General features: G+C 41.0%; 1 protein-coding gene across 32 annotated transcripts in view; it reads right to left on the bottom strand.

Annotated features, from left to right (window-relative positions):
* TENM3 (teneurin transmembrane protein 3) overlaps window positions 1–22527 on the bottom strand; it is a 2195833-nt gene that overhangs the window by 614397 nt on the left and 1558909 nt on the right. The window contains exons 1-2 of one of the 32 annotated variants that reach the window (XM_073341699.1): window positions 1906–1981; window positions 1419–1505 (exon numbers count right to left, since the gene is read on the bottom strand). The exons of the other annotated variants lie outside the window; for them this stretch is intronic. The gene's annotated coding sequence lies outside the window, so the exon portion shown is untranslated. Of the gene's footprint in view, window positions 1–1418; window positions 1506–1905; window positions 1982–22527 lie in introns of those variants that run through there. 32 annotated transcript variants of the gene reach the window in all.

The following is a 22527-nucleotide window of genomic DNA, read 5'->3' as shown; positions in this document are numbered from 1 at the left end:
TAATGTCAAACAGGTTTATCACATTTAGTGAGTACAGATGCAGGCTATTTCACTATTCTCACACTAAAAACAGTTTTGAATCTAAATATAAACAAATTTGAAAGAACCTTGAACTGCAGAAGACCACAGAGTAATGACCGATATTAGAACTTAAGATTGTGGGTCGACATACAGGCTATTTTTTGTGTATTTTAATATGGTAAATTACTTGGTTATAAAGTGAAGTTTACAATATAAAACTTTTTAGCACACAAACCACAGGCACTGACAGGATTGACCATATCAAGCACAGTATTATTCTAAGAAAGAAAACAAAAATACAGGAAGTTTAAATAATATCATTAGAACAAACAAAACGCCAGCAACTTGGAATATGTTTCAGTCACTACATATTAACGCTGCTTATTTTACATTTTCTTTGCAATTTACTGAACACAAGTAAAAAGAATATCCCTGCCCATTCTCTTTTCTTTCTTCTTTAAAGTAACAGAAAGAACAGGGAAAACCTGAACATATTTCTATTTCCAGAGTGTACAGACCACCCAATGGGGTCTGCCACTGCCTACAATCGTTTGACAAATACATTATCTTTATTCATAGCACTATATTTCTTATCTTCTGACAATCTTAAGCATACAGATCACAGATAACATGAACCATGTTAAAATCTACCACAAGTCAAGCCAGGGCAACCTTTTACACTTCTTCAACTTCCATTAGTCTTACAAAATAAAAGTCTGGACACTTTCATTTATCTTCCAAGTGTAATGAAGTGACGTGAGAAAATAAATGAAACTGCTGTGGTAGCAGATCTCTCTGCACTAGATCTACACTAGAATGCAATAACGTGCAAGCCCGCACCTTTGCTAGCGTACAAAGTGTATGTTTGGGATAAGTAGCGTGTGTACGCTTACTCACTGCATCGTTTCAGCAAGGACTGCGAGACCCACGTTTGGGAACAGCAGCACCACGCAAGCGGAGAGCATCGCCAGCAGGGAGAAGCACAGAACTCGGATGAGCTCGTTCTACAAAAACTCCGCTCATTTGCTCGGCGCGTTTTCCTCCTCTCGTGGTCCCCGTGTCCGTCCCCTCCTCACGGTGGGGTATTTAGCGGGGAACCAAACAGCAGCTGCCAGCAGCCCAAGTTCCCCTCAGAGGAGGGGATGCTGGAGACGGGGGCAGGAGAGAGGAAATAGTGTTGGGGGGAGGGGGGAGAGCCTGCCACACACTCCCAGCAGACCGGCTCACTCCGCTTGCAGCCCCCGGGAGGGGAAGGACACGAGTCCCGATTTAAGCAAGTCTCTCCGACTCCCCGGGCTCCTGGCACCCTGCGCCGCTCGCAGCGGCAGCGCCACCCCGCTCGCTCCCCCACAGCCACCGGCCACTCGGACCAGCACAGAGAGCAGCGCTCCACTTACCCAGGGCTGCCAAGCTCGCTCCGGCTCTCCTCCTCCTGCTCTCAGTATCCCAGCAGCGGCGCCGGGGAAAGCACCACGCACCCAGCGCTTGGCCAAAAGCGGGGGGAGGGGAAAGCAGAAAAGAAAGGAAAAGAGTTACAAGTTCCTTCCCCCGCCCGCTGCTGCACCCTGCCCGGGGCGTGGGGCGGGGGGAGAAACGCACCGCGCCCAGGAGTTCACTTTCTCCCTCTCCCCCGCCTCCCCCAGGCCCCTCTGGCTCGGTCCTCCCCTAGCTGACAGGGCGCGCGGGGACGCGTTGCTTTCCGCTCTCGGGAGCGGCTCCGGAGAAAGGGGGGGACGCTACAATAACGTGCCCGGGACCAGCAGCCACCGCCGCCGGGAGGACGTAATTGTGCACGAACACCGGGAAGCCGGACGGGAGACTTGGCTCAGCCGCAGCCCCAGCCCCAGCCCCTGCCAGTCAGCCGCACACGCGAGAGGAGCCTACCATGCGCCGCCCCAGCGCAGAGCAGGGGGAGGGGGGCGAGATCCGCGCCCCAGCGCAGGGCGACGGGGACCCGCCTGAGCATTTATAATCCCCAGCGCCTCCGCTCCAGCGCCTGCCGAGTGGACGGTGGCTTCCCTCTGCTCCCCTTTCCGCAAAGATGTCCCCTTGGCTGCGTTTTCCTGCCAGCTGGGATTTGCTGGGCTGAACCACCTTTGCCTTCTTCCCCGCCGCTGCCGCCTGCCTGGGTTAATGTAAAATACCGAGGCTCCCATGCTGTGACCAATCAGTACATCTACTACTAGTGCAATGATTTAGGGGTCATCCATGACTAACACTTCACGCTGATGAATGGCTCTTTGCAGCTTTCTGCCCTGATGAGGGTGTCTGCACGCTACTGATTGCAAACACTAATGAACTTACAGCCTCATGATATATTCTCTCCGACCAGCGCCAGGAGAGCGGGTTTTTATTGGGGGCAAGGGGGCTGGTTGATTGATTTTTCCATGGGGAGGGTGATAATGGTGATAAATAACTCCATTTTTACCCCAGTGCATGCACGTCATCAATGTACTCAAAACCCCTGACAGTCTTAGAAAATACTTTTCTTGGTGTTTCAGAGGTTGGGCATATTAGGTCAGCTGAGTCCCTAGATAAAGGTGGGAGCGAGCAAGAGACTGTCTAAGAAGATTGATGCGGAAGCAGAGGGGTATAATTAAGGTTTCACAAACCCAGCAGCCGGACCCCATTTAAAATAGCTCATGAGAGTGACCTGCGATGTTTATGAACAACCCGTTGTCTGAAGCGTACACCTTGTGATAAGCCCGAAGTCTTTGTACCCATAAGTAAGACACTCTCCTACCTATTTTAGCTGTGCGATAGTACAGCTGAAATATTTGCTCTGTGGCCTAACTTGAAGATTGTTCGAAAGTAGACTAGACTTAGAACAATATCAACAAAGGCCAACACTGAGAGTCACCTGACTGTAATTTATGAGGTTTCCTTTTAAAATAAATTTCCCCCCTAACCATACATACACGTACACATACACAGGCATAGAGAGACTTCTGTTTATTTTTCTTCCTCCTCTCACTCTCCTTTTCCAGCAATCTCCCCCGCCCCAACCGGCACAAAAAGTAGATAGCAGTCAGAGTCAGTAGTGGACTGTATACAAAGTATCCACCTGTAACAGTCATTAATGCATTATAACATTAATCTTCACATTCATATTCCTGAATATCCTGGCCCTGGCCCTCCTCTAAAACAGAGAAATAACCATAATTCCTCTTTTTACCTCTTTCATTTTAGGCTTAAAGAAGTTCTACACACCAACTATGAACGTTCACTAATGTTCATGAAATTAGCAGTGTTTTAAACATTTAGCTGCCGGAGCTATCTGCCACGGTATGCTGATATTCCAGTCTCAGATATATTCATCACCTTTCCGACTCAATAATGGAAACGCCACTATATTGTCCAAAAAGTTTCTTAGTAAATTCCCAAGGTATGCAATTACTTGGAAATACCATGTAATCGAGGAAATTATATATACATAATTATATATTATGTTATTGACAAGCATGGTTAGCCTTACCTATGATCCACTCAACAATTCTTTCTTTTCTATGGTGTTTTACCCATTTGTCTCCTATTGCTTTTAACGAGCATTTATACTGTGGAGGGTTCAATCTGGGAAGCAATGCATCTGGACATCTAAACTGATTCCTGAGTGATGTACGAGCAACGAGAGCCACATCTGTAAATTATAGTGTGTACCTCATCAAAGAACAATCATCCTGCATTATCAAACATTTTTACAGCATATATAATAGACAAGCGTAATTATAATATTTAATCTAAAGGAAATACTGTGGCTATTTTATAATATAAACAACTTATTTTCGCTACAAAGTTGAAATATTACAGGCTAATTGTTTCTAAATCCCTACACATAGCTTAGTTTACGTTTCTGACGACGCTAAAAATAAACCAGTGGGACAGAAATGTATACTGTCCTGGCTCCGGTGGTGTTACTTAAATGATGGGGATTTCGGTTCAAAAAGCAGGAAGTATAAATACATCTCAAGAAACAGTTTGAAAGTTTTCTTTACACCACACCTAGATTTGCTCATTTTAACACTTATAATAAAATGAAGTATACAGACAAAGATAGGAGTTGTATACAGTATTAACTTGCTTTGCGATTAAAATCTGCTACTCACATTCTGAACTCCTATTAGGAAAGCAATCAAAATGTGAAAATGTTGATTACATTACATTAACTTTATATCAAAATATATTTAGCTAGATAAACGTGAATATTCTTGACTTGATACCAGACATCATAAATACATCTATGTAGTATAAACAACAGCAATGACTGTTAAATTTAAAAACAACTTTTACAGCGAGGGCTTTGGTATAATTTTTCTTTTTGGCTTATATTGTTCTAATGTTAAATGAAAAATGCGATGTTATCCAGCTGTCAATATTCAAAATGCTTTCTTAAGGGTGATAAGGCATTTGCTCTAATTTAGCCAAATCTCATGATATACCAAGATGAACTTTCTGTCATCTCCAAACACAGTGAATTAAGATTTTCCTGCGTTATATACAGAGATTATAAGCCTTCTTCCTCATTCAAAGCTCAATAGGATGATCTACTGTCAAATGCTTGTCTGCATTTCTGAAGTCCACAGTACATTATTTTTAGTACTCTAACTTTACTGAGGTAGTATGATTAGGCTTACAAAGTTTAATTACATTTCAGCCTTCAGAGTTTAAACTAATTTTAAAAGTGTAAAGTCACATTTGTTTTAAATCTCTGTAGGCTAGTATCTTTCTAAAGACTGTCATTAAATGTGACTAAACTTGCTAAAAATCACCGTCTAGACTTTTTAAAAAAAATGTAACAGAAGCAGCAGCAGCAGGTTTTAGGATGCTAATAAGCTTGTATTTTGTAGCGCCAGAACAAAAGAATATGCATTCCTTATATGAATTAAATAGAGACTTTTTTATGTGACGATCAATAAATCTTGCTTTCTTCTGTGAGTCTAGGTGTTACTGAAGGAAGAGAGCAGAATGTACTCTCACTCAAGACATACTGGCTCCTGCACTAATTACCAATAAAACGAGAAGATGAGGTAAATTCAAGATGTCGTTATGTACTTCCCAAACTTGTTAAGTTCCTCTAATGTGTTCTTTTGGAGGTGTACGTTATCACAGTCTTTATGTACTGGATAATGGCACAGTGCTTGGAAACGCTTGCTGTCTCTAAGACTATATACCCTTTTCAGGATATGCAAGTGTCTGAATAGAAAATATCGCAAAACCCCTTCGCTGTCAAATACCACTGAAATGCAGCTTATACCGGAGGAAATTGATTCCCGCTACCAGTTTTGCTTTTGGGGTAAGCATCAAAATGTGGTTTAGGACAGTTAGATAAGAGATTGCCTATATGGGATCTCAATAGCTAGCGTTGTGTATTACTGTGAATAAGGATAAAGCATTACAAAAAAAAAAAAAAAAAAAAAAGCTTGTTTCGGCTGCTCAATCTTGTTTGCTGACCATAATGTGACAGTTACTATTCCCATTTGTTCTTTCGTACAATTAGCTTCATGGTTTTTGTCCCTGTACAGGATCAGAGAGGGACTGACTTAACAGCTACTTAGTATTTCCGTTCGAAAACACAGCAGAGTTGTCTCATTTCTCCTGTGCATGTTTTACACGCATGTCAAAGCATTCCTTTAGGTCATCGGGGTCTCAGGTTTCACAAAGGCTCTAAGAAGATAACCTCTGGACTTCATAATTGTACTTTACTGTTACTACATTTGTCCAAGCACATTGTAGAAACGAGTATTTGTGGCTCTGCCTAACTTAATTGGGTATAGGTGTACACTGTGACTAACCCCAGCGAGCCTTGCAGCTGGAAAGCTCTCTCAGTGTGTGAAGGCGTTGAAGCAAACTGTCCTGGAGGATGCACGCATGAATCTGGACAAAACACATGTTTGGACTAAATCTAAGATTCAAAACCAAGCCACGATAAATGGATAACTAAATTAGTAAATATCACATACCTCCTCCTTTGGGTAGAAGAAAACTTCCTGAAAATCATATGGACTGGACAGTTAACAGTCCCGGAGGGAATCCAAATTTTAGTAATTTGTCAATATTAAATTAAAAGCACTGTGCAAGTATTAGTTAGTATGGAGATGTGAGGGGTGGGGGGAGAATAAGCTAAAAGCTAAAACACCCACAGGAACATCTCAGATACTTCTATTAGCATGGTTTACTGCCAGAAATAAGTCATGACATTTATTTTCCTCTGCTGTTAAATTGTGGTAAAATTGTAAAACAAATATTCTAATCTGATCACTGACAAAGCCATAAAATTAAATGGCTGTCTGCAGAGAGAAATATGTCTTAATTACCTTATTTAAGGCAAGATAGGACCCTACATACATTCATTTTGGAGCCACCTAATGTATGGATTATAACACAAATCAACCTTTAAATGCGGGTCATGCTTTTCTATTACCTTAGTTTGTAGATAAACCACTGCTATAGTGAGGTTGAGCTCTAGTGAAAATGATGTTTTCACTGAACATTACTGCTGACCCTCCTTACTGTATTCTCAAAGAAGAACCGGAAACAGTCTGCATATAATTTGGAATACAAAAAATGACTTTCCCATATTGTTACTAGGTTACTTCCAGATATTGATTGAGGTAATTTTATGGCTTTATAAACAACCACATAATCATTTCCTAATCATAATTAGTAGCCATCACAAAGAGCCTTTATAGTCTTCCTTGTGCATTAGTTACACAATTCTGTGAGAAATTTAAGGGGGATGCTGACTGATACAACAGTCTTCCACAACATGAGGTACTATCAGATAACTACTCTCAATCCCTATTGAGAAGAATGTATATAGTTTTTAGAGTCAGAAGTCAATATACAGATCTCTTATAGAACTATTCAGTTTCCCATAGCATACATCAAATTTATGCAGAATTTATTATTATCTATAGTTTTTCCCCGCAGAAAGATTAACTTCTGTTATAAATAAGGCGCATACCCATGAAATTTTTTAAGTTTCTTGATGGTGTTTCCCCTTCTTTGATTGGAACATGTTTGAAAAAAAAAATCTAATGATCATTACAACAATCCCACTATTAACTGTTCAAACACAGCTTAATTTCACAGGAAAATATATTTTAAAAAGATTTAAGGTAATGGAGAAAAGCAATAAGGAAACCAAAGTTTTCTCAATAAAACATAAAAAGAAAAGGAATACTTGTGGCACCTTAGAGACTAACAAATTTATTTGAGCAAATTTATTTATTTTATTTATTTATAGCTTATGCTCAAATAAATTTGCTAATCTTTAAGATGCCACAAGTACTCCTTTTCTTTTTGCGGATACAGACTAACACAGCTGCTACTCTGAAACCTGTCAATAAAACATCACTAATAAACTAAGTCTGAAAAACAGTCCACTAACTAAAAACTCTGAAGGAACATGAGGAGTTGCTACTAAATGTTGATACACTGGATGTTAATTGCTTTTTATCTGTTGTGTCTAACCTGAAATTTTAATAAAATATTAGTTTTCTAAATTTCCTTGGACTATTGCTAGTAAAGTACATAGTACTCAACATGACTTCTTTCATTTCTAGAAGACAAGAGTTCAACCAGAGTAGTGGCAACAATCTGTTTGTTCCTGTCTACTCAGAGGAACTGTTTCTAATTGATCTGGCATGGAATTTAGTTGGAGATGTGTATGCTGCAACCTAAACACAGTCCCTGTATGCTTTGTAAAGTGATCGACATATGGGCCTTATTTGAAACATTTGAGGTTTCAACCATTAACCTCAGCTAAACTGAGTTGTAAATTCAGTTCAAATGTATATAGCCTAACTGCATAGAGTATGTGCCTATTCCTAATCAATAAAGCTAGTGGCCAATTATATTTTGAAGCTTGATATAAAGCTAAAATGATCTAGGAATGTACATTGTAAAAATAACTTCAGTACATTCTACAGATATTTTCAACTGATGACATTTTTATTTTTGTAAAAAAATAAAGTGAAGAGGAAATATGCTCAGAACTATTTCCACATATTATATTTTTAAAAGCACTCTATTGTCATCATAGATATTTACCTAAGGAAGCTCAGCTAAACTAAAAGCAATGTTGTTTGAAGTTCCTACTTATAGAAAAGGTATAGAAAATAATTCATTTACTATCATTCCTTTAGTGAAAGGATCAATCATCAATTTTAACCCCAAAATTCTAAAGATTGATGCCTATTTCTAAATATTAAATGTATAGCTATGCTCTGTTATAGTTAATAGCACTAAGTTATGAATGCTGATAGCCTTCTAGTGCAGCCTTAAATTGCCTTGAAAAAGATACAGTTTCTTTAATTAAAAAAGCTGCACTGAACTAATCCCTCTAGCTGCAAAAGGAAAAGTTTTAAGCAATCTCTTTCTGCTCTGGGAGAGAAAAGCAGACAATACCATAACAGATCAGAAACATAAGCTATAGTGTGCAGCCAGGAGCACAGCAGGGAACTGAATACTGCTCCGACTGTGTCATTTTTTAATCCCCCATCCCAGTTTTTCCCCGTCTGACCTCATGCTGAGATGAAGTTATCACAGAAGACAGCTTTACTCTCACCAATGAATCCAACCCTGGATCTGTATTATCCTCAGCAGATCAAAACACTGCTTTCATCAAATAGCATTATCTGCATAAAAGGCATGCAATTGCCTGATAATTTCACCCAAACTATGCTATTCATTTAAAGGACAAGGAAAGAAATGTAATTCAATCCTCCCCTCCACCCATGGAAAAGCTAACTTATACTTCACTCATGGGAACTTTTCTTCTTTTAACACAAGATCCCAAGAAGAGCGCCATTAAAAGTCCCCCTAGTTTGCGATTAATTGTTGAAGCACCTCTGTGCAGCTTAAGTGACAAAAGTATAAACTATGCAGAAAACTGGCAATGAAAATTCACAAAGCTTGCTATAGACATGATACTGATTCAATTAGCCATGCTTCCACTAAACCTAATAATCAAATCACATATGGCATAATTTTAGAAGCCTAAAAATAAGCACCAGCTAAAGATATTTGCAGGAGAAAGTGAATGGTATGGCCTTCCAAATAAATAGAAATGTTAGTTCTTATCACTTTTATTTATCTTGGAAATGATGCACCATAAGATCCAGAAATGTAATTATAGACATATATCTCATATATAACATATGCATAAATATTAAGAACACATGATAGTTTTTTGTCTTTTAGAAATGGAAGCACATGATGGTGTGATGCAAAGATTTTACTGGCGTACATTACAAGTGGAATGAGTTAGATAGGTTATTCCAAAAGGATGGCAATACAACTGCTATGTATTCTTACACATTCTACAGAAAAATGAAAGATTTTTTTGAAGTATTATTTTTCATATCCCTCTGGCTCTGAAGCATGGCTGGCTTAGTAGTATGTTTCTCCCACTTCAGGCCTCTAAGGCAAAGAAAAATGATAACTAATGCATTTTAGAAACTTCTAAAAAAATCCTAAATCGTTTTTCCATACATATTTGTGTCACAGTATAAATGTCCACTTTGCTGTGACGTACCAAGGCTAGAAATATGTTTCTTACTTTATTGGCAATGAGGTCCCTGTTTTACAAATGGTATTAATCTCAGCAATGTAAAAGCTAGAAGCAAATGCTTTGTTGTGTGGGCGGGATAGGAATCTCCAATCCCTCTGCAATGGTATAACACTTTTCTTATGTCATGAGGCTGTGAACATTAAACCAGTCACTCATTCTGGACTAAATATTTCCTATCCTATGACCTCAAATCAATTAATTGTTTAAATGATGTTTGGGGTGAATAAGAAAACTTTTTTCTGGCCAGGCTTTGGGTTTTTGTTTTTTTTAACTGGCAGTTCTTTGAAGTTGCTCAGAGGATTGGAATGCTAGCAGTGGTCTCAGAGGAGGTAGATTAGTGGGCATAGCGCAGGTGAGGCACTCAAAGATGCATGATAAAATTATCACATGGATACAAACACTACATAGATGTGTGTGTTACACACTCTGTAATACATAAAATCAGATGTTACAAAACTCCAATTGATCCAAAATGCCTTTGTGTTTTCTCAGCCTGAGGGTAGCCTGTATTACATGCCCCTATTTTATAAAAAAGTTTTGGATGTTCCCCATAATCTTTGAAAAATTAGTGTACACACACACACAACGAACACCCCTTTTCGTCCTCCAAGGCATTTCTTACTTTGTAAGAAAAACTTCTTACGCTATATTAAACTGTGGGACAATTCAAGTAAGCTCGATAGGAGCTGGAACTCTGTTTCTAAACAGTATTTCACTGTAGATTGTGAGGTTGTAATGGGTTTCTATTATAATGGAAGATAGCTCCTTATTGTATGACATCATTTGTTTTTACAAGATATACTGATATGCTAGGGCAATCAGACCAAGTTCTGTGTGTCAAGGAAATAGCATTACTAAGGGTTATTAAAATTCCCATATGAGTGACCTATTATGTTCATGTTAATATCCTAATGTGTGGTACTCAACATATTGTTAATGATTTAGGACCCCATGCTTCCCTTCCATTTATGAAGTGGAGGGTAGCAGACCCATCTGGGGATGGGGGAAGGATACAGAAGAAGGAAACTGCCAGTTCAGCAGTATGCTCCCCCTTCTCCCAGACTTCAAAGAGGCTCCCACAATAGTACTTTGTGGGGCTGGAGATCTGTGGAGTGTTTGGAGCAGAGCTCAACACAGGCAGAGGAGGAGTCAATGGCTAAGTCATTTCGCCCTTTGACTAGGAATAAGAGTGTATATTGGTACCTATGTTACTGCTATATGAAACAGTAGTAACTGGGACTTTGTATATGCACTCTCCGCTCTGAGAAGAGCTGGTTCAGGGCATCTTGCCAATGGCAGGGAAAGAAAGAGGGGTTAGAGCCAGGGTTCTCAACCCTTTTTCTTTCTGAGCCCTCCCAACATGCTATAAAAACTCTACAGCCCAGCTGTGCCACAACTGTTCTTCTGCACATGACAGGGTGGGTATCATAGGCTGGGGGAGGCTTAGCCTCGCCAAACAGCCTGATGTGGCCCTCCCCACGCTCCGCCCCCAGGAGTTCCTGTGAGTTCCCACTCTTTCGTGGCCCAGGCTGAGGCTGGGTTGGGGCTGGATGGCCTGCCTCCAGGACTTGGGGAGGCTAAAGCTGGTGCCTGCCTGGCACTCTGGTCAGGGGCACTGCAGTGGTGCTGCCTGCCCGGTGCTCTGGGGCTGGAGTTGGGGTCGCTGTGGCGTAGGGTGACCAGATAGCAAATGTGAAAAATCAGGACAAGAGGCGGAGGGTAATAGGCGCCTATATAAGAGAAAGCCCTGAATATCAGAACTGTCCCTATAAAATTGGGACATCTGGTCACCCAACTGTGGAGGCACCACCCACCCCATGCTCCGGGGCTGGGGTCAGGGGTGCTGCTGCTGTGCTGCCCACTGGGGCTGCAGTCAAGGGTGCTGGTCTAGGGTAGCGGGGCCAGCGGCTGTGGTGGGGCTCTGCTGCTCTGGGCTCCAGTGGGGGAGGGGGGCTAGCCTCCCCCATCTGCTGGTTCACCCACCACCCATGTTTCTGCATATAAACCCAGTGCCGGTGTTAGGGAGTAGCAAGGAGGGCAATTGCTTGGGGCCCCACACCGTAGGGGGCACTGCAAAGCTAAGTTGCTCAGGCTTCTGCTTCAGCCTCAGGCATTGGGGCTCGGGGCAACAGGCTGCAGTCCAGTGAGGTAGGACTTTGGCTTTCTGCCCTGGGCCCTGGCTAGTCTAATGCCAGATATGCTTGGCAGGCCCCCCGAAACCTGCTCGTGGTCCCCAGGGGGCTCCAGACCCCTGGTCACAGGAGCAGGGGGGAGGTTCAGTTCCTCTGTGGAAATGCAGTTTTCCTGCAAAAGCCATTGATTCCAATGACCCAATTTGTACGGAGATATTTTTGCAGAATTTGAGGAAGAAGGGAATAATGCAGCAAAGTAGGCACACTCTCGTTTTCTTCATCTCTACCACAGAGGTGAGAAGAAATTATATGGAATTTCCCACTCCACCACCAACCTTGAAGCCCGGCTACTCTCCCTCCATTCCCAGCTCCATGCATGAATAACCCTTCCAAAACCAGTTCACCAAGCCATCATTCTTTCTTCATGTAAGTAATTTATTAAAATCAGCTTCTGCTACAACCACAAGTAGAAAGTTTGTAATTTAGCCTATATACACACTTGAATAAAATAATTTGTATAAATTATCCAGGATTTTCCAGTCTGTCCTTTCTGCTGTGTCTACCTTCTAGACTTCACATCCTCTGGGGGCAGGGACTGTCTTTGTTTTTCTGTATTGTGTACAGTATCTAGCACATTGTCACTTTGAAATAATAATCCATCCACATTATTTAAATACTACATTTCAATAGCATATTTCATTTTGTAAGAGCTATTTAAATAAATATCAAGCTGGGTTACAAGACTGAATTTTAGATGTGAACTGCACTGAACTTGAAGATCTTAAATCATTAAGGGCCACATACTGGTTAAACTTTTTTATGCAAAACTTCAACTGACATCAGTGGGAATTACATACATGGAAAAATGTGTAGCCTAACTGACAAATTCTGCATTCAAATAAAAGTTTTAAACAAAGTTCTTTCAATTACCTGCAGTGACCTGAGTTCAGGAGTCTATGGCTTTTGCCTTGCATTCAAATCCATGCAGGTGTATGTGGTGCCTATAGGGAGGAGCCCCCAATGGCTTTACGGGAACTTTGTGCAAATGTAGGAACATGCCCACATGAATCAAACTGTAGAATCAGAGCTTATGTTTCTGTACTGACAGTAGATAATACCATATACACATGAAAGAAAAAGAAGTTAAGCGCCTGAGATGAGTTAAAAGAGATGATATCCAGTTACAATGATTATTTTTTAAATAAATTTGCTCATCTTCCATACTAACAGCCTAGATTAAAACTGACAATTAAAAAAAATCCAATTTACTTTTCACCATATATTTATTTTACCTACTCTTTGCATTTTCATTGAGCATTTTACTCTCCTATATTCAGTAATGTGTATATTATTTCAAGTGATGTCAGAGGACACAAAGCTTTTAGATAGGCAATTTTTTGTTATTTTAGGAATCTAAATACATAAAAATGAAACAGACAATGAAAACAAAAAACATCAATTTCATTTTTGGCTTTAATCAGTTCCAATTGCCAGTTCTCAAGCTCCTGCATAATATTGCAACACTTATGTTACCAACCCTCCCATGTAATGTTTAAAATCGGAGCATCTGATTCTGCAGAACTCCCACTGACTTCAATGGGATCAAGGAACATTGTACTCACTAAATATTTTTTTTTTAAAAAAAGAAGAAAATATTGATATTAGGCATTTTAAATCTAAATTTGGGGACTAACCAACCAAATACTTCTGCTGTGTATGTGATATCATAGAATTGTGGATTCAGGGCTAAGGATGAAATCCTACACCTTGTCTACACTACAAATGCTTTGCCACTACACTGGCAGAGCCCCCAACTCTAGACACTGGGACCAGGACTAGACTATAAATGTACATTGGGGTAACTACGTCACTCAAGGGTGTGAAAAATCCACCCCAGAATGATGAAGTTATACTGACCTAACCCCTGATGTAGACAGCCCTATGTCAATGGGAGATCGCTATTTCAACAGGAGACCGCCTCTGGGGGTGGTGGATTAACTACACCGAAGGGAAAAGCTCTCTTGTTGTCACAGTAACATCTTCACTGAGGGGCAACAGTGGCGCAGCCAGCTGTGCCACTGCAGTACTGTAAGCGTAGAACTGCCTTGGGTGTGCTGATGGTGTTACTATGCCAACAGAAACACTCTACCTCCCCAGTGACATTAGCTATGGCAGAGACAAAGTAGGTGAGGTAGTATCTTTTATTGGACAAACTTCTGTAGATTGAAGTACAAGCTTTTGAGCTGCACACAGCTCTTCCTGAGGTCTGGGGAAGGAAATCAGTGTGCCAGAGCTAAACACAAATTGGGACGAACTGTTAAACATAAGTCACTGAAGTTGAAGTAGGCAATTGCGGGTTAGATTGTAAAGAGTTTACAGATGCTGTAGCAGACCATTTAAAATGAAGTAGGCAATTAAGGGTTAGCAGACAGTGGGTTGAGTTACAAACTGCAAACAAATCAGCTATGTTGACAGAAGCATAGCTGCATCCACACTGGGGATTTTTGAAGGCATAGCCATGTCATCAAAGGGGTATGAGTTTTTTCACATATCTAGGCTGACAAAATATTCTAGTGTAGACCTGGCCCTAGAAACCATTAGGCCCCAATTCAGCAAAGTACTGAGGCCTGTGTGTAAGTGCTTTACTGAATCAGGGTCTAATCCTCTGGCATCTGGTTCTAGGACAATCAGCTTTACCATTCCCCCTCCCTGAAATAGTGCAAACTTTCATAGGAGCCTCAAGATAGAATTCCAAGAGGATTTCCCTCCTTCCCCCCCCATTATATTCACAATCTCCCAAACAGATTATTCATCAGAATAATGTGGTATTTGGAGATGAATCAAATACTTACAATCAGTCTGTTGTGTACATTTCTTTTATTTGACTAGATTGTCCGATGTCTTTCTCTCCACCCATGGAGAGTTTTTTCCCCAGGACAATTTACTTATTTTATATCCAAGAATTTATCCGAGTATAAAAATAAGATGAATGATCTGGATTTTTTTAAAGTTTTGGAAACTTAAAAAAAAAAAAAAGAAACAGGATTAGCTGAGTCTGAAATCATAGATTTCCCCAGTTTTAAATCCTTCCTCCAAGGAAGAAGTTGATGGTCAGAAAAGGATCATATCAGGGAGACTTGCCACCTTGGTTTCCTTACTCCTGATATTCAGGCTATAATTAAATTTTTTTCCTGATCTTTTAGTATTAAATATTTATCTCTCGTGCTCTCCCCCCAACATTACTGAGTCATGGTGGGAGAAACTGGCTGAGAAAATTGATATGGTATGTCTTCAGTTCTCAAGGGCTCATCTAATTATTTTGGGGAATTTTAATGCTCACATAGGTCTTCCAATGATCTCAATATCAGGGGAAGAAAACATTCAGGAGATTTTTGAACTGCCTCTTCGAAACTCTAGAGATCAGGTGGTTAACATCTCTGGACAAAAATAAAGGCTTTATTAGATAAATTTAATTAGATACCTGTAAACAGAAGTAGCGTGGGAGATAAAGTAGGATGTTTTACCTCTAATTCATCAACTGGTGGTAGTATTATTGATTATATTATTATCCATATAATTAATTAGTCCTTCTATAGGAATTTCTCTATACTTTCTCGCATGGATAGTGACCAACAACTTCTCTCTATAATTACAGTTTTAGAGAGAGTTTTATTTCTGATGGGTGCGGATGGCTTAATTACCTGTTTGGAACAACACAGTTGCAAAAGACTAAAATGGGCCCCAGCCAGTCATGACAAATTATCTCGGAGATTGGAGGACACATGTTAGATTTCTTAGAGATGTAAGTCCGAGAATTCCTCTCAAATTTGTGAATCATATGAGTTGCTGCTGAAGTCCTTACAACCACTTGTCTCTAAAGAAATAGATTTTGGTTTTAATTATTCCGGACATGCTTTCAAAGATAAGCACACTTGGTTTGATGTGGACTGCATGAGGGAAAAGTCTGCTCTAGTGCTTATAGAAAACATGGTACAATGCAATCCCTCTCCTAATTTACTTCAGTAGCTGCCAGAAGAAGTATCATAAAAACAAGAATATCTTTGATCCAAGGGAAGAATTTTGAAGCAGCAGCTAAAGCTAAAACTTCTTCCTTGTTTTGGAAGATGGCAGCCTTAGGCTTTGGTAAATATAGTTCAGTTGAGGAACCCCATATTAATGATGAAGCCCAAATTGCACATTTTGGCCAAGTCTTTAATGATTCCTCCCAATCACGTTTTTTTAATTTCATTGCAGCATGGGTGATACACTCTGGCAGTTAGGAATTTTCCTAATGTCCATTTTCCTAATGTCCAACCTAAACTGCCCTTGCTGCAATTTAAGCTCATTGTTTTTTGTCCTATCCTCAGAGGTTAAGAACAACAATTTTTCCCCCTCCTCTTTGTAACAACCTTTTATGTACTTGAAAACTGTTATGTCCCCTCTTCTTCATCATTCAGGTCATTGGTGCCCTTATCATAAAGGATTAAAACAAAAAACCCTTAGCACCCCTTGAGCAGAGCTGAGTTTTACCCTCTTATACGGTGGGAACAGAGTTTCCCCAGTGTTAAGAATTTTTAATCCAAAATATCTCAGAGATTCTATGGGGCTGAATTTAGGTTTAGGGGCCATATTTTGTCCTTAAAGATCATTCAAAATATTTTTTTGAGGAAACTTAATTCTCCCAAATTCTACCCCACCTCATTTTTACGTGCCACCCGCCCACCAGGCGCTCCTACCATTGACGGGGTGCTGGGGCTTGGGGAGAGGGGTTGGACCAAAGGAGAAGTGGGGAGTAGCAGTGGTTTCTACACAGTAGTCCTTACTTAGGCAAATCTATGGGTTATTCACAAGAGTAAGGATTTGCAAGAGGGGGCTGTTAGGTGATAGAGTTAGGAGGAATTGATTTGCAATTGTATTTCAAAGCACAACTGCTTTTGTAACATTTTAATGTACACAGCTGCAATTTACCTTTCAAAAACAATCAGCACTAGAAGAACATTTGTGAAACCTTTTATATATTTATATGAGACAATTACAGCTTCTGTTTTTCCTCTCATCATATTAAAAAAAATGGCAAAAGAAATAGGTACCCATGGATGTCCCATGTGTTCAAGGGATAGCTGCAGCTCTGCTTGTAGCTGCGAAACCTTCTTCCCCTTATAGGGTAGAGAAGTCTCAAAATAAACTTAGAATAATAAAATTGTAACAACTGGCAAAAGAAATTCTAATCACTGAAACTAGGGAAACTGTAAAATAAGGCTGATGGTGTTAGTGAGAATAGTAAATCAACAACAGTAAAGAATTTACATACCATTTTTTGTTGTATTTGTATATTTGGATGTCAATGGTATATGTGTATGCTGACTGTTTTTTATTTCTGTGATATATTTAGGACTTTTGTTTTACATATGCATTAGAATTAATTTATTACTGAGAAAATAAAGGATGCAGCTCCATGAGATAACTCATGTATAAATGATGTGTTGGACAACAACAACATCTAAAATATTAGATTAAAAGAATGATAAGATTGCAGTGTTAAGCGCTCAAAAGTGAGGAAGTGCCATATAACCTTAACTTGGCTTCTTTGTGCATATGTATTATGATTAAGGCCCTACTTGAATTGCGGGATGATTGTCAAAAAATTGCAGCTGAGTTGCACATAAGCTATTGAAAATTGTGGAAAAGTAATAATGGACCTTATTATTTACAGTAATAAAATCCATTATTTTTCTGCAATTTTCCAATGTCGTCCACCTGGGGTTGAGAGCAGGGGTACGAGGGTGACAGCGGGAACCTGGGACTGACAGTGGGAGTTCCCACTGTTGGCCACTCGGACCTGAGAGCAGGGACCCGGGGCTGAGAGCGGTGCTTCCCACTGTCGGCCTCCCGGGGACTGAGAGTGGGGGCTCCTGTTGTTGACCTCCCAGGGCTGAGTGCGCGGGCCCTGGGCTGACAGCAGTCACATGGGGCTCCTGGGCTCAGCCCTGGGGCAGCTGGGACTCCCACTGTCAGCCTCATACATGGTGGGGCTCCCGCTATCAAAATTGCTGTGGAAGCCTAATATTGCTGCATCTGCAATATCGCAAGTTAAGTAGGGCCTTAATTATGATACAGTCTTTGATTACATGATCATGTAATATTTTTTCCACAGGTCCCCAGCCTCATTCAGTGAATATATTTTTTTCATTCTCCTCATTCAGTGTGTGGCTCCAGGTCTTATTTATTGCTCACCGTTAAAAGCTTGCAGTGAAGTCTGAGTACTTCACGAACATTAATGAATGTATCTTTCCGACACCACTGAGCGAGTAGATGGTATTTTTATCCTCATTTTACACATGGGGAACTGAGGCACAGAGATATTAAGGCCAACATTATCAAAAGTGTCCACTGATTTTGGGTGTTCAACTTGAGATTCCTGAGACCTAATTTTTCCAGAGTACTTAGCATTACAAAACACTTATGTTCAAAATAGAGCTTCAACTGAGAGCAGTTTGATTTCATAGATACTAAGGTCAGAAGGGACCATTATGATCATCTAGTCTGACCTCCTGCACAACGCAGGCCACAGAATCTCACCCATCCACTCCTGCGAAAAACCTCTCACCTATGTCTGAGCTATTGAAGTCCTCAAATCGTGGTTTAAAAGTAATCCCAGGCCTCCTCTGCCTTTAGATCCATAAATTCTTCGGTCCAATCCACTTCCCTAACTAATTTCCTTAATTTTTGAAAGTCAGCCCTTTTGAAATAAAAAACCCTCAGTTAAAGTTGTGAGCGTTCAGCACTTTTGCAAATCTGGCCCAGTATCACGGTACCCAGAAAACGAGGAACACATAATTAGTGGCCAACTGTCAACATTTTTGCAGCATCACATAGGAACTCTGTGGCAGAGGCAGGGATAGAGTTGAATGTACCAGGTGGAACTGAATGGCCTCATGACCATCTTTTCTTTCTCTTACTGCAGTCACCTGCCTCATTCACTACCCATCTTTCAATGTATAAAGCAAATGAGACAGGGGTCCTACAGACGACAGTCTCATTCAGTACAGAACCCTGGGTCATTTACAGGGATCTGAATGAGGCAACAGATCCCGTGGGAAAAAACAACATTATGATGTAATTTAAGGTTCTATCACAATGACTAAACACAACAATAAGGATCTGTGATGTTAATTTTGGCATTTCTGAACTTTTAGGAGTTAATATTGTAACCTTAATGTTTTTTCAATGTCATTTTTAGATACAATTTCTTAATTAAAAACACATACCTGAATACCAGAAATGCATTACATGGAACCAAACTGACCCCCAACTTCAGTTAGCAGCAGCACAGACCTCTATCACTTGAGATAATGCAAGGAGTGGTAGCAGTAGTGGGCTGTTATTTCCTATGTGACATCCTTTCCCCCCTCTGCTCCAATGAGCCCATCCCAGCTCCTGCCTTCATCCTCTTCTGTTCCTTTCCACACTTCACTTGCTCCTCGCTCCCTCTGCTGCCCTTCTTCCTCTGGCTCTTACAACTCCTTCTCTCCTCCCACACACCTCTACATTCAAGTCAGGTTGTTTCCTCTTCCTATTCTTCCTGCCTGGGCACCAGCAGGGGGATCATTGAGAGTACAGGACAGACAATCTCCCTGCTTTCAGACCTTGTGCCCAGCACCATAGTGGCTCTCAGCATCCAGGAGGAGCAATTGCAGGGAAAAGCCTGCTCAGCCCCGAAGCGCTGGGATGGGGCATACTCAGTACAGATGCAATATTCATAGAACTTTGCTTCCAAAGCCTAACAAACCTCTACTGAGTATGTAGAACTGAATTTTTTCCAGAGGCCTATAATTTGGCCAGATCTGGGCAAATTTTTCCATGACACTTATGCAACCACCCTCTACCCTCTCACCCTGCCAAATTTCACATCCCTGCCTCAAAGCATGAGGATACCAGAGCCTCTGATCAAAACAGTGGTATGTTTTCCCCCCCCCCCCATCATGGCCAAAACAACTTATTTTCCATAATCACATTCTTGAAAATGACTAAAATAATTTTTATTTTAAACTTTCAAAAATAAGAATAAAAGTTAATGTGATGCAGACACTCACTATGGAAAATTTCAACCCAAATGGTTAAAATGTGGCAGTTATAAGCAACTGAAAACAAGGTCTTATAGTAGAAAGTGTTGGACACCCTTAACTATGTGGGACACTATCAGCTCGGCCCATAATAAATATAAGATATCAAACCTATTATAAGCATGGATTAGTAGTGATGCAATTGCACTGAACTTCCACAAACTATTCTTCTCAACAATTTGCAGTAGTATTGCTTATATAATGCTGAAAAGAGGACAACTGCTCTTCCAGGGATTCCTTTGTTATAAGGGAACCGCCAGGATGGTGAAAAGCTGAGTCACTGGCACCAGCACCTCCCTCTTGGCATAGAAGGTTTGTCAGTAGGGAGGCTGGTACACATGGTGCTTCAGCCAGTTCTTGGCTTGTGGAGCAGTCTTTACGGGACCACTCTAGCCAGTGTGACTTGGAGCAGCTTAAGGGCTACTCTGAGATTATGTCTGCACAGCAAAGAAATACCCACGGTTGGCCCATGCCAGCTGATTTGGGCTGGGGAGCTGTTTCATAGCTGTGTAGATTTCCAGGGTGAGGCTGGAGCCTGACCTCTGGGACCCTCCCACCCCACAGGATCCTAGAGCCCAGGCTCCAGCCCACACTTGGAAATCTACACAGCAATGAAAAAGTCCCATAGCCCAAGCCCCGTGAGCCTGAGTTGGCTGGCACTTTTTTTTTTTTGCCGTGTCGCCACACCTTAAGTTACTTCAGCTGCAATGTTCTCAGGACTGGCAGAACTGAAAAGTGACTTAGAGCTAACTTTCCCCCTTCGTCGCAGCACCAAGCTGAGCTCAGTGAAAATGAGGACTTGGGCCACTGTGTTCTATTTTTAAATAGAGACTTTAGTGAAAGAACAAGAAACAGTCAGTTGTACTAAACTTTTTCACAAAAGTTATAGTTCTCTGTACACAGTATTTTTAACTAACTCAGTACTAAAGAAATGCTAATCAGGCTGCAGGAAAATAGCTGAGTGGTGGAATGTCATAAAAATAAGCATTTTTCTTGTAGTGTCTAATGTTAAACATTTGTTCTTGTTCTCTGTACAAAAATTGTTTTAATGTAGTGAAACACTAGCTCTGGTTCAGCAGTGCTCATGATTGTTCCCAGACATTCTTACTTTTTCTTCTTAATGCATTTTCAAGGAATCTTAAAATTACCTGATTCCAGATTCTATTCCTGCTGAAATCAGTGAAAGTTTTGTCATTTACTACACTGGGAGCATGCTCAAGCCCCAGAAGAAAGATGGGATGCTTCAAATTTGTTACACTTGAGTTCAGAGGTGCCCCTTTCATGCATTTCTTCAAGTTAAAGCAAATAGTAATTTTGGATAATGGATTTCAGCACCGTGTGTGTGTGTGTGTGTATATATATATATATATATATATATATATATACACACACACATACACACTATGTGTATATATATATATATATATATATATATATATATATATATATATAAATAAAAAATAAAATGGCATTTATTGTTATTTCTATTATAGCGTAACAGGGTAAAGACTCACCCACATGGCGCCTCCTGCTGGTCATCTGGGAATTATCTCAACTCCAGCTCCGGAGTGCCTTCTGCAGGCCGGTGTCTCGCCTGCCTCAGGCCCCGTGTCCCTCCTGGACCCTGGTGCCCCTTTACCTTGGGGTTCTGCCCCAGAAGTACCCCCCACTCTCTGGTCTCCCCTCCCAGGGGAACCCCCCACCCTCTAAGCACACCTTGCCTCAGTGGCTACTGCCAGTCATCCTCTAACCCCTGCTCACTGGGGCAGACTGCGATCTGAAATGGGCACTCATCATTAGCAAGGGGTTAGGACCTGCTACCTCTGCAGTCCCAGTACTTTTTTGGGCCTTTAACAAGGCCTGCAGATTTACACAGCTCCCTGGCCATATTCCCCAGCACTGCTCCAGTTCAAGTACCTTCCTCTCAGGCAGCTAGCCCTTCCCACTTCAGGGCTAGAGTAAGACCTCAGCTCCTGGCACCCAGCCCTCTTATCAGGGCTGGGCCCTAATTGAGCTGGCCACACCTGTGTTCAGCTACTCCCTCAGCTGCCCTTACTCCCTGTATCCCAACACAGCCCTCTCCATGGCTGCTTTTAACCCCTGTTCTGCCACAGTGAGGCAGCTGCCGTACTACAGGTAGGTTCTGTACACAGCTAGAAAAAGATACCATACCTGCCCTGAAAAGAAGGAGGGAGGGAAAGCAGACGATGGGAGGAAAGGATACAATATACAGGTAGATAGGTTTGGGTGATGCATGGCACATGTATGGTTAGTTCTAAATTTGTTGGGTTTGGTTAATTTATTTTTGCATAATCTCATTTCTTTTTGGTATTGTTGCAAAAGCAAGTCTCCAATAGAATCCAAATGTGGAGAGTATAATGTCTTGCAGGCAAGTACAAGAAGGGTGTTCTGTCTATAAGGGACAGTATAGAGGCAGAGACAATTATGGGAGAAGTGGACAAATGTTAATGTCATCCAGCCCTTTGGACGGATCACGGCCTGGAATATGAGTGTGGGGCAATCCCTAGCTCATGTAGAGCCAGTTTAACTAACTCTGAACCACACCCTCAATCTTTCCCTCCAATGTGCTGGGGGGAGGTGGGCATGAAATATAATGAGTAACCTGTCTTTCAAAATTATAATACAAATTAATCAAATTATTATAATACAATTTGAAGAC

This window comes from Lepidochelys kempii, chromosome 4 (genome assembly GCF_965140265.1).
Source record: "Lepidochelys kempii isolate rLepKem1 chromosome 4, rLepKem1.hap2, whole genome shotgun sequence".
NCBI classification, from domain to species: domain Eukaryota; kingdom Metazoa; phylum Chordata; order Testudines; family Cheloniidae; genus Lepidochelys; species Lepidochelys kempii.
Note: the sequence above shows the minus strand (reverse complement) of the source record. Positions and strands in the feature narration are given on the sequence as shown.